Here is a 13,549-nt window from a genome sequence, read left to right as displayed (position 1 = left end):
TCCCTATAGGATGTGCTGTGGTGATCAGTAAATCGACGAGAGAGCCCCAGGTAGACAGAGTACGAAAAGGGTCTGAGAAATGTATTTCAGAAGGAACCGTGTCTGTGAGAGAGGGAGACACACCAGTTCCAGTGCGGATCTGGAGAGACACTGGAGCTGCACTGTCATTGATTAGCATTACGGTACTAGGTTTTGGTAGCTTTAAGAGGCATAAGAAAAGGGACAGAAGTGGTGCCCTTACACCGGATCATTATAAATTGTGAGCTGGTATCTGGACCAGTTGAAGTAGGGGTGCGATCAGAATTCCTGAGAACTGACGTGGGCGTCTTTCTTGGTAACGATTTAGCCGATGGTAAGGTTTGGTCAGCAATGAAGCTGACGAGCCAGCCTGTGAGTGTTGAGGTCCCGCCCCTAGATTCCAAAATCTATCTCGCATGCGCGACCACTCGCAGCATGTCGAGAAAGGCAGCTGAGAACGAGACCAGTTTAAATCAGGCCAGTATCGATTTGGCCGAGACGTTTTTACCGACCCTGTACCAAGAGGGTTTAGAGGGTGGAAAAACGGAGAAAAGGAAAGTGAAAGAGAGTAAGGGAGAGGAGGTAGTCCTGCCCTTAGCCAGGAGGAAATATATAGAGGCACGGAGTAAAGATCAGAAACAGATAAGGCTGTTAAAAGGTCCAGGGCTGGACATGGATGATCTGTCTGGTTTGGCAGAACTGTTTGAAGAAGTTGAAAATTCTAAAGGTGTTCCCGATAATGAAATGAGGGCAGTCCTAGATGAAAAGGATGCCATTACCTTGAAGAAGTCTGCTGGGTTGGCAGATGAGGTTGTTTCAGCCCGCAGGGTTGAGTTTACTCCGGAAGGGAGTTGCCCAGAGAGTAACTGGGAGGATCAGGGGAATTTAGAATTTGAAAAGGGTACGGGTATTGAAAGCCTGGAAGAGGCAAATGTCCCGTTTGAGTGTGTTCAAGATGTGAACGCACATTGTACTGAACCTAGTAATGGAGCTCAGAAAAAGTCTGAGGTATTTGATTCAGTTGAAAAGGAATGCAGTCCTTGTGGATCAGATGGACTTGGTTCAGTGAAGAAAGGGTTAACCTTGGTAATAGTGGGAAGTGAGAATTCCCAGTTGTTTGTGTTCGAAGGTGTGTTAAAAGTTAGTGAGGAGATAAGAGGTGGTGAGGTGAATATTATTATTGAAGGAAAAGGGAAAAGTGTAGTTCCTAAATTGAATGAAGAAAATTTAGAGTCTGGATTGATGTCAGAAGCAGCAACCAGGCTGCAGAGACAATGGCTTGGTAACACGTTGCCTGCGAATCAATTACAGGTTGATTTGTAATGTAAAGGTGCCCCACACGCTGTTGTTATTCAAGAGTGTGCTGTGAGAAGGCAGAATTTGAAATGCTGTTTGGACCAAGAGTTTAACCTGAAAACTAATAGCATGAAGGGTCCTGAAGAGAAAACTAGCAACTTGCTTAAAATTAAAGAATTGTGTGGAAATTCGGAAAATGGTCTAAGTTTGCAACACATTGCTGATAAAATAACTCCTATGAAAGGAGCATGCGAAAGCTTATTCCACACTAGTATACAAGTTAACCACGTGGGAGTTAACTGAAAAAGGGGCGAGGGTTGACGGGATGCCATTTTAACTAACAGGATCCGGTTTCAAGGAATTTCGAAAAAGCATGTGAATAATAAAGACAACCCCCATGGAAGACTGACGGCTAAGTTTGAAAGTAACATAAAGATTAGTATTTGCATGAACTTTTGTAGTATACACGTAAGCTAAGATCACAACTGTTTAGTTTTTGTTTGCTGAAGAAAAGGAATAAAAATAGGTGGTTATTAAATTGGAGTCTGATGCTACAAGAATTTATTAAGGTACAAGATGTTAAGATATTAAAGGAAGTGACAATGTAATTGTTAACTGTTTAGATGCTGAATGGAATGCATAACTGTATTACCCTGTTGTGAAAAAAAAGCTCTTTTGCATTGTGTTAGATTCTGAACTCCTGTAAGACTCTGTATTAATTCATTTCTACCGATGGTAAAAATCTTTGAAGGAAGGGGTGTTACAAATATGCCACAACTCTGAGGGGCCGAAGGGTACAAAGTCGCCCCCTCCTTTTTGAGAATCGCAAGTTCGCTATTAATTCGGGTCTGGGACCCAGGAAATGAGAGAGAATCCTCAAGGTTTTGGAATGTGTCCTGGCCTCAGCAAGACAAAGCCACGGATAACGGCCATTGTCTCTTGGAGACGGAATTGTGTATTGAGTACTGTACTATTCATTGAAGCCCTCAGGGGACGACCAGAGTGGGCTGGTTGAGGGATTGCATCATCCCAACCTGATTGACTTCTGAGACCCCGTGAGTAAGGATAAAAGAGGGTCTGGGGAACAACCCCTTCAGACGCACCAGGAGAAACGCTAGAAATCCCGTGACAGCGTTTAATAGCGACAGCCGGTGGGGGGCTCGCGTGCGTCCTTTTCCCTTGCCTGGGAATTGGCGGCCTCACCACGGAAGAACGGCTTTAGCTAAAGGAGAGGCCACAAGTGAACGGCCACGACAACGAGACTCTGAAGGATCGAAAATCATAAAAGGAAAAGCCGGCAAGTTTCTAAAAATCTCTCTCTCTGCAACAAAAGGCTGCAGCCTGAATGAACTGAGAGACTTTTATATTTCCATCGGACAATACATTTATCCCCTAGACAACGATAGAGCTTATTTCTTGTTGATTATTATTATACCCGCACTTTTAGATTTAGTATTGACGACGTATATTATCTGTATGTTTGCATTGATATTATTTTTGTGTATTTTTACTAATAAATACTGTTAAAAATAGTACCATCAGACTTCAACGGACCTCTCTATCTTTGCTGGTAAGTGACCCAGTTACGGGGTTCGTAACAAAGTGGGGCTCTCGTCTCGAGATTTGATACCAAATTGGAGGGCCAGTGAATCGGGCTTGTCAGTCCAAACTTGGATCTGGTTGCGCGGGTAGCCAGACGGGAAACCAGCAAAGATGGACGTGGATGAATTTATAGAAAACCCGACTCTGGAGGCGCTAGAGGCGGCCAAAAAGTCGGGCTTGATAAATATTGCGAAAGGACTAAACCTCGCAGAGGTGAGGTTGTCAATGAAAAAGCGGGAGGTGCGGAGGGCCATAACTCAGTATTATATTGTAAAGAATGTGTTTTCAGCTGAGGTATTGGAAAATATCCCTGAAAAGGTACCAACTAGTGGGACGGCTCAGTTAGAGTCAGAGAAATTAAGGTTGGAACATGAAATTAAGTTAAAGCAGCTGGAAGCAGCTGAAAAGTAGAAAGAAAGAGCCGAAAAGGAAAAAGAGCAGGAAAGAGTTGAGAAACAAAGGGAGCATGAAATTCAGTTAAAACAGCTGGAAGCAGCTGAAAAAGAGAAGGAAAGGGCCGAGAAAGAAAAGAAAAGGGCCGAAAAGGAGAAGGAAAGAGCCGAGAAGGAGAGGGAGAGAGCCGAGAAGGAGCAGGAGTATGAGGAGAAAGAGAAACAGAGGCAACATGACTTGGACATGGAGAAGTTAAGGCAAGAGCGAAGAGCTCAAGGGTCAGACCGAGAGGAGCGGTTTAATGTTAGTCGGGAGTTTAGGTTAGTACCTCCTTTCGAGGAGACGGATGTTGATAGTTATTTCTTGCATTTTGAAAAGGTAGCAGTGAGTCAGAAGTGGCCCAAAGAGCAATGGGTGGCGTTGTTACAAAGTGTGTTAAAAGGGAAGGCACAACGGGCATATGCGGCGTTTTCCATGGAGGAGGAAGAGTCGGAGAATTATGAAAAAGTAAAGGAGGCCATTCTTCGGACCTACGAATTGGTACCTGAAGCCTATAGACAAAAGTTCAGAAATTTAAAGAAAGGGTGGAATCAGACGTATACCGAGTTTGCCTATGAGAAGAGTGTGCTCTTGGATCGTTGGTGTGCAGCACAAATTGTGGAAGAAGATTTTTGGCGTCTCAGGGAGTTAATTCTGATTGAGGAATTTAAAGGTTGTGTTTCGGATGATATCCGGATGTATTTGAATGAGAAACCGAATAAGTCCATCTCCGAATTTGCTTGGTTCGCAGATGAATATGCCCTAACCCACAAGACACAAGTTTTCCTCGAATAAAAGTTACCAGAGAGACCGTGGGAACGGTAGAGAAAGCCCGCCGGCTGAGGCAGAGATCCCGCCGGGAGCTAGTGGTAAAATTGAGGAGGAGAGACAAGACGGCAGGAGAGGTCCTGTCTTGACCTGTTTTAATTGTGGAAAGGTGGGTCATATTGCATCTAAGTGCCTTGCTCCGAGGAAGGAGACAGGAAAATGGAAAGCAGCAGTCCCTATAGGATGTGCTGTGGTGATCAGTAAATCGACGAGAGAGCCCCAGGTAGACAGAGTACGAAAAGGGTCTGAGAAATGTATTTCAGAAGGAACCGTGTCTGTGAGAGAGGGAGACACACCAGTTCCAGTGCGGATCTGGAGAGACACTGGAGCTGCACTGTCATTGATTAGCATTACGGTACTAGGTTTTGGTAGCTTTAAGAGGCATAAGAAAAGGGACAGAAGTGGTGCCCTTACACCGGATCATTATAAATTGTGAGCTGGTATCTGGACCAGTTGAAGTAGGGGTGCGATCAGAATTCCTGAGAACTGACGTGGGCGTCTTTCTTGGTAACGATTTAGCCGATGGTAAGGTTTGGTCAGCAATGAAGCTGACGAGCCAGCCTGTGAGTGTTGAGGTCCCGCCCCTAGATTCCAAAATCTATCTCGCATGCGCGACCACTCGCAGCATGTCGAGAAAGGCAGCTGAGAACGAGACCAGTTTAAATCAGGCCAGTATCGATTTGGCCGAGACGTTTTTACCGACCCTGTACCAAGAGGGTTTAGAGGGTGGAAAAACGGAGAAAAGGAAAGTGAAAGAGAGTAAGGGAGAGGAGGTAGTCCTGCCCTTAGCCAGGAGGAAATATATAGAGGCACGGAGTAAAGATCAGAAACAGATAAGGCTGTTAAAAGGTCCAGGGCTGGACATGGATGATCTGTCTGGTTTGGCAGAACTGTTTGAAGAAGTTGAAAATTCTAAAGGTGTTCCCGATAATGAAATGAGGGCAGTCCTAGATGAAAAGGATGCCATTACCTTGAAGAAGTCTGCTGGGTTGGCAGATGAGGTTGTTTCAGCCCGCAGGGTTGAGTTTACTCCGGAAGGGAGTTGCCCAGAGAGTAACTGGGAGGATCAGGGGAATTTAGAATTTGAAAAGGGTACGGGTATTGAAAGCCTGGAAGAGGCAAATGTCCCGTTTGAGTGTGTTCAAGATGTGAACGCACATTGTACTGAACCTAGTAATGGAGCTCAGAAAAAGTCTGAGGTATTTGATTCAGTTGAAAAGGAATGCAGTCCTTGTGGATCAGATGGACTTGGTTCAGTGAAGAAAGGGTTAACCTTGGTAATAGTGGGAAGTGAGAATTCCCAGTTGTTTGTGTTCGAAGGTGTGTTAAAAGTTAGTGAGGAGATAAGAGGTGGTGAGGTGAATATTATTATTGAAGGAAAAGGGAAAAGTGTAGTTCCTAAATTGAATGAAGAAAATTTAGAGTCTGGATTGATGTCAGAAGCAGCAACCAGGCTGCAGAGACAATGGCTTGGTAACACGTTGCCTGCGAATCAATTACAGGTTGATTTGTAATGTAAAGGTGCCCCACACGCTGTTGTTATTCAAGAGTGTGCTGTGAGAAGGCAGAATTTGAAATGCTGTTTGGACCAAGAGTTTAACCTGAAAACTAATAGCATGAAGGGTCCTGAAGAGAAAACTAGCAACTTGCTTAAAATTAAAGAATTGTGTGGAAATTCGGAAAATGGTCTAAGTTTGCAACACATTGCTGATAAAATAACTCCTATGAAAGGAGCATGCGAAAGCTTATTCCACACTAGTATACAAGTTAACCACGTGGGAGTTAACTGAAAAAGGGGCGAGGGTTGACGGGATGCCATTTTAACTAACAGGATCCGGTTTCAAGGAATTTCGAAAAAGCATGTGAATAATAAAGACAACCCCCATGGAAGACTGACGGCTAAGTTTGAAAGTAACATAAAGATTAGTATTTGCATGAACTTTTGTAGTATACACGTAAGCTAAGAACACAACTGTTTAGTTTTTGTTTGCTGAAGAAAAGGAATAAAAATAGGTGGTTATTAAATTGGAGTCTGATGCTACAAGAATTTATTAAGGTACAAGATGTTAAGATATTAAAGGAAGTGACAATGTAATTGTTAACTGTTTAGATGCTGAATGGAATGCATAACTGTATTACCCTGTTGTGAAAAAAAAGCTCTTTTGCATTGTGTTAGATTCTGAACTCCAGTAAGACTCTGTATTAATTCATTTCTACCGATGGTAAAAATCTTTGAAGGAAGGGGTGTTACAAATATGCCACAACTCTGAGGGGCCGAAGGGTACAAAGTCGCCCCCTCCTTTTTGAGAATCGCAAGTTCGCTATTAATTCGGGTCTGGGACCCAGGAAATGAGAGAGAATCCTCAAGGTTTTGGAATGTGTCCTGGCCTCAGCAAGACAAAGCCACGGATAACGGCCATTGTCTCTTGGAGACGGAATTGTGTATTGAGTACTGTACTATTCATTGAAGCCCTCAGGGGACGACCAGAGTGGGCTGGTTGAGGGATTGCATCATCCCAACCTGATTGACATCTGAGACCCCGTGAGTAAGGATAAAAGAGGGTCTGGGGAACAACCCCTTCAGACGCACCAGGAGAAACGCTAGAAATCCCGTGACAGCGTTTAATAGCGACAGCCGGTGGGGGGCTCGCGTGCGTCCTTTTCCCTTGCCTGGGAATTGGCGGCCTCACCACGGAAGAACGGCTTTAGCTAAAGGAGAGGCCACAAGTGAACGGCCACGACAACGAGACTCTGAAGGATCGAAAATCATAAAAGGAAAAGCCGGCAAGTTTCTAAAAATCTCTCTCTCTGCAACAAAAGGCTGCAGCCTGAATGAACTGAGAGACTTTTATATTTCCATCGGACAATACATTTATCCCCTAGACAACGATAGAGCTTATTTCTTGTTGATTATTATTATACCCGCACTTTTAGATTTAGTATTGACGACGTATATTATCTGTATGTTTGCATTGATATTATTTTTGTGTATTTTTACTAATAAATACTGTTAAAAATAGTACCATCAGACTTCAACGGACCTCTCTATCTTTGCTGGTAAGTGACCCAGTTACGGGGTTCGTAACAAAGTGGGGCTCTCGTCTCGAGATTTGATACCAAATTGGAGGGCCAGTGAATCGGGCTTGTCAGTCCAAACTTGGATCTGGTTGCGCGGGTAGCCAGACGGGAAACCAGCAAAGATGGACGTGGATGAATTTATAGAAAACCCGACTCTGGAGGCGCTAGAGGCGGCCAAAAAGTCGGGCTTGATAAATATTGCGAAAGGACTAAACCTCGCAGAGGTGAGGTTGTCAATGAAAAAGCGGGAGGTGCGGAGGGCCATAACTCAGTATTATATTGTAAAGAATGTGTTTTCAGCTGAGGTATTGGAAAATATCCCTGAAAAGGTACCAACTAGTGGGACGGCTCAGTTAGAGTCAGAGAAATTAAGGTTGGAACATGAAATTAAGTTAAAGCAGCTGGAAGCAGCTGAAAAGTAGAAAGAAAGAGCCGAAAAGGAAAAAGAGCAGGAAAGAGTTGAGAAACAAAGGGAGCATGAAATTCAGTTAAAACAGCTGGAAGCAGCTGAAAAAGAGAAGGAAAGGGCCGAGAAAGAAAAGAAAAGGGCCGAAAAGGAGAAGGAAAGAGCCGAGAAGGAGAGGGAGAGAGCCGAGAAGGAGCAGGAGTATGAGGAGAAAGAGAAACAGAGGCAACATGACTTGGACATGGAGAAGTTAAGGCAAGAGCGAAGAGCTCAAGGGTCAGACCGAGAGGAGCGGTTTAATGTTAGTCGGGAGTTTAGGTTAGTACCTCCGTTCGAGGAGACGGATGTTGATAGTTATTTCTTGCATTTTGAAAAGGTAGCAGTGAGTCAGAAGTGGCCCAAAGAGCAATGGGTGGCGTTGTTACAAAGTGTGTTAAAAGGGAAGGCACAACGGGCATATGCGGCGTTTTCCATGGAGGAGGAAGAGTCGGAGAATTATGAAAAAGTAAAGGAGGCCATTCTTCGGACCTACGAATTGGTACCTGAAGCCTATAGACAAAAGTTCAGAAATTTAAAGAAAGGGTGGAATCAGACGTATACCGAGTTTGCCTATGAGAAGAGTGTGCTCTTGGATCGTTGGTGTGCAGCACAAATTGTGGAAGAAGATTTTTGGCGTCTCAGGGAGTTAATTCTGATTGAGGAATTTAAAGGTTGTGTTTCGGATGATATCCGGATGTATTTGAATGAGAAACCGAATAAGTCCATCTCCGAATTTGCTTGGTTCGCAGATGAATATGCCCTAACCCACAAGACACAAGTTTTCCTCGAATAAAAGTTACCAGAGAGACCGTGGGAACGGTAGAGAAAGCCCGCCGGCTGAGGCAGAGATCCCGCCGGGAGCTAGTGGTAAAATTGAGGAGGAGAGACAAGACGGCAGGAGAGGTCCTGTCTTGACCTGTTTTAATTGTGGAAAGGTGGGTCATATTGCATCTAAGTGCCTTGCTCCGAGGAAGGAGACAGGAAAATGGAAAGCAGCAGTCCCTATAGGATGTGCTGTGGTGATCAGTAAATCGACGAGAGAGCCCCAGGTAGACAGAGTACGAAAAGGGTCTGAGAAATGTATTTCAGAAGGAACCGTGTCTGTGAGAGAGGGAGACACACCAGTTCCAGTGCGGATCTGGAGAGACACTGGAGCTGCACTGTCATTGATTAGCATTACGGTACTAGGTTTTGGTAGCTTTAAGAGGCATAAGAAAAGGGACAGAAGTGGTGCCCTTACACCGGATCATTATAAATTGTGAGCTGGTATCTGGACCAGTTGAAGTAGGGGTGCGATCAGAATTCCTGAGAACTGACGTGGGCGTCTTTCTTGGTAACGATTTAGCCGATGGTAAGGTTTGGTCAGCAATGAAGCTGACGAGCCAGCCTGTGAGTGTTGAGGTCCCGCCCCTAGATTCCAAAATCTATCTCGCATGCGCGACCACTCGCAGCATGTCGAGAAAGGCAGCTGAGAACGAGACCAGTTTAAATCAGGCCAGTATCGATTTGGCCGAGACGTTTTTACCGACCCTGTACCAAGAGGGTTTAGAGGGTGGAAAAACGGAGAAAAGGAAAGTGAAAGAGAGTAAGGGAGAGGAGGTAGTCCTGCCCTTAGCCAGGAGGAAATATATAGAGGCACGGAGTAAAGATCAGAAACAGATAAGGCTGTTAAAAGGTCCAGGGCTGGACATGGATGATCTGTCTGGTTTGGCAGAACTGTTTGAAGAAGTTGAAAATTCTAAAGGTGTTCCCGATAATGAAATGAGGGCAGTCCTAGATGAAAAGGATGCCATTACCTTGAAGAAGTCTGCTGGGTTGGCAGATGAGGTTGTTTCAGCCCGCAGGGTTGAGTTTACTCCGGAAGGGAGTTGCCCAGAGAGTAACTGGGAGGATCAGGGGAATTTAGAATTTGAAAAGGGTACGGGTATTGAAAGCCTGGAAGAGGCAAATGTCCCGTTTGAGTGTGTTCAAGATGTGAACGCACATTGTACTGAACCTAGTAATGGAGCTCAGAAAAAGTCTGAGGTATTTGATTCAGTTGAAAAGGAATGCAGTCCTTGTGGATCAGATGGACTTGGTTCAGTGAAGAAAGGGTTAACCTTGGTAATAGTGGGAAGTGAGAATTCCCAGTTGTTTGTGTTCGAAGGTGTGTTAAAAGTTAGTGAGGAGATAAGAGGTGGTGAGGTGAATATTATTATTGAAGGAAAAGGGAAAAGTGTAGTTCCTAAATTGAATGAAGAAAATTTAGAGTCTGGATTGATGTCAGAAGCAGCAACCAGGCTGCAGAGACAATGGCTTGGTAACACGTTGCCTGCGAATCAATTACAGGTTGATTTGTAATGTAAAGGTGCCCCACACGCTGTTGTTATTCAAGAGTGTGCTGTGAGAAGGCAGAATTTGAAATGCTGTTTGGACCAAGAGTTTAACCTGAAAACTAATAGCATGAAGGGTCCTGAAGAGAAAACTAGCAACTTGCTTAAAATTAAAGAATTGTGTGGAAATTCGGAAAATGGTCTAAGTTTGCAACACATTGCTGATAAAATAACTCCTATGAAAGGAGCATGCGAAAGCTTATTCCACACTAGTATACAAGTTAACCACGTGGGAGTTAACTGAAAAAGGGGCGAGGGTTGACGGGATGCCATTTTAACTAACAGGATCCGGTTTCAAGGAATTTCGAAAAAGCATGTGAATAATAAAGACAACCCCCATGGAAGACTGACGGCTAAGTTTGAAAGTAACATAAAGATTAGTATTTGCATGAACTTTTGTAGTATACACGTAAGCTAAGAACACAACTGTTTAGTTTTTGTTTGCTGAAGAAAAGGAATAAAAATAGGTGGTTATTAAATTGGAGTCTGATGCTACAAGAATTTATTAAGGTACAAGATGTTAAGATATTAAAGGAAGTGACAATGTAATTGTTAACTGTTTAGATGCTGAATGGAATGCATAACTGTATTACCCTGTTGTGAAAAAAAAGCTCTTTTGCATTGTGTTAGATTCTGAACTCCTGTAAGACTCTGTATTAATTCATTTCTACCGATGGTAAAAATCTTTGAAGGAAGGGGTGTTACAAATATGCCACAACTCTGAGGGGCCGAAGGGTACAAAGTCGCCCCCTCCTTTTTGAGAATCGCAAGTTCGCTATTAATTCGGGTCTGGGACCCAGGAAATGAGAGAGAATCCTCAAGGTTTTGGAATGTGTCCTGGCCTCAGCAAGACAAAGCCACGGATAACGGCCATTGTCTCTTGGAGACGGAATTGTGTATTGAGTACTGTACTATTCATTGAAGCCCTCAGGGGACGACCAGAGTGGGCTGGTTGAGGGATTGCATCATCCCAACCTGATTGACATCTGAGACCCCGTGAGTAAGGATAAAAGAGGGTCTGGGGAACAACCCCTTCAGACGCACCAGGAGAAACGCTAGAAATCCCGTGACAGCGTTTAATAGCGACAGCCGGTGGGGGGCTCGCGTGCGTCCTTTTCCCTTGCCTGGGAATTGGCGGCCTCACCACGGAAGAACGGCTTTAGCTAAAGGAGAGGCCACAAGTGAACGGCCACGACAACGAGACTCTGAAGGATCGAAAATCATAAAAGGAAAAGCCGGCAAGTTTCTAAAAATCTCTCTCTCTCCAACAATAGGCTGCAGCCTGAATGAACTGAGTGACCTTTATATTTCCATCGGACAATACATTTATCCCCTGGACAACGATAGAGCTTATTTCTTATTGATTATTATTATACCCGCACTTTTAGATTTAGTATTGACGACGTATATTATCTGTATGTTTGCATTGATATTATTTTTGTGTATTTTTACTAATAAGTACTGTTAAAAATAGCATCATTAGACTTCAACGGACCTCTCTATCTTTGCTGGTAAGTGACCCAGTTACAGGGTTCGTAACACAGCCCATTACGCAGCCGTCGCTTACGGAAGTAATGAAGGCACTGCATTTCTGTCTGACTTCGGGTGCACACGGGGAAAGAAGGAATCTGAATCCCTGTTTCCCAACTTTTCACCGGTCATGGTTCATAACCTTGAGCTGCATCCCCAACCCCGGAGGACCGATGGACCAGTCTTAGTCTGGCCTCAACCATTTGACCCGTTTGGCATGGGTGACGATATTGAGGCAAATTACGTCCCTAATTACGGCCAATATCGTTCTCCGAGACGTTGAAACATGGCAAGCCTCTAGACCCTAGAACATGGTTGTGTTCCTCTGAAAGATCTCCTACCTTGGACCTTCCAAAATACATGGGACGGAACCTGCAGCAGGGCTGGATCATCAAGATGCCGTTTCGCCCGAAATATTTACGATTTATGCCTCTATATAGATACTGTCAAAACTGTGGAATAGCTCCAAATTCACGCATGTGCTACATTCCGTATTCCAGTGCTCCACCTTAAAGGGCCACATTGTGTGAACCATCCGACCTGTTTTCAGTGCCATACAGGGGGCCATCAACGATCTCTGTGGTACACCATAAATTGCAACTCTCCACATGGTAAATTTATTCCAAATTTCTTATATTGACAGTAGAATCGCCTTCAATTCATGCCAAAACAGTAACGCGATTTTATTAGCAAACACGAGGAAATCTGCGGATGCTGGAAATTCAAGCAACACACACAAAATGCTGTTGGAACACAGCAGGGCAGGCAGCATCTATAAGGAGAAGCGCTATCGACGTTTCGGGCCGACAGCGCTTCTTCTTATAGATGCAGCCTGGCCTGCTGCGCTCCCCCAGCATTTTGTGTGTGTTACGCGATTTTATTAACTGTTTTCCATACCCCTACATGTGGAGACTTGAAATATGCTTTTTTTGTGCATTTCAGGTCATGTCGGAGGTTCCGCTTAATGAGCTCAACCCTGTACATCCTGAAAGGTACCAATGGGAGTAAGGTGAATTGCAGTCTCCTGTCAATGTTTTACTTATTCCTTTCCTTGAAGTGCGAGGGTTGTACTCGATTGAAACTGTGAACTAAAGTTCTGAGTACGTGCAAGCCAGAGTGCTCAGATTTAAAAATTATAATGTTCAATCATTTAATTCCGTATGGTGTACTGTCTCTTATTTTGCGGTGCGGATTTGCAACCAGGCAACACATCACGCGGTATCCACACGAACGAGACTTATCAGTTTTGCGGGGCCAGAAGTTGTCTTTCCCTAGGTGAACACGTGCTGGCCGAGCCCGAGGGTTACAATTGTGAGGGCTACATACGGGGTTGATTCAATTTGATGCTGTGTGATTGCCCTGAGTATTGAACCAGTGGGCTGTGTGTTTAAAGCTGTGCTGGTATGGATGCAGTTGAGGTACAGCGGGGGTATGTCTCTGTGGGGTTACCAACAGCTAATGAGTCGGTGTTGAGTGGGGTGGATATTCCTATCCCGGATGAATAGTTAATTCGATTTTGTGTACGTTTAAAGCTATTGACAAGCTGAGATCGCACTATGGCGTTTTGACAAAATGGCGGGCTCAGATCATCTTTTAGTTCAGACTAACGCTGTCGTAACGTTAGTGGAACTGCCAGCGTCTATCGGTTCCGCAGGTGAGGCGGTGTCACGGTCGGTCCATCCTGTCAGGGAGGAGGAGAAGGCAGCGGAGCGGACAGAGTCAGAAGTTGAGGTTCCTGGAACTGGGGACAGAGATTTGAAAGACAGGTTTCTATCGTTTCTGAGCAGTGAGGGGAAAAAGTAGTCGGATTTGGAACGTCTAGCTAGTCCCTGACATTCAGTAAGAGTGAGAGTTCTGAGTTTGCATCAGCCGTTACCTTCCTGGCGAAACTGTGGTCAAGTAGACAGGCAGAAGGTCCCCACCGGAAGCTAAGAATATTCTATGGAAT

The sequence above is a fragment of the Hemitrygon akajei genome, chromosome 8, assembly GCF_048418815.1.
Source record: "Hemitrygon akajei chromosome 8, sHemAka1.3, whole genome shotgun sequence".
Taxonomy (NCBI): domain Eukaryota; kingdom Metazoa; phylum Chordata; class Chondrichthyes; order Myliobatiformes; family Dasyatidae; genus Hemitrygon; species Hemitrygon akajei.
Note: the sequence above shows the minus strand (reverse complement) of the source record.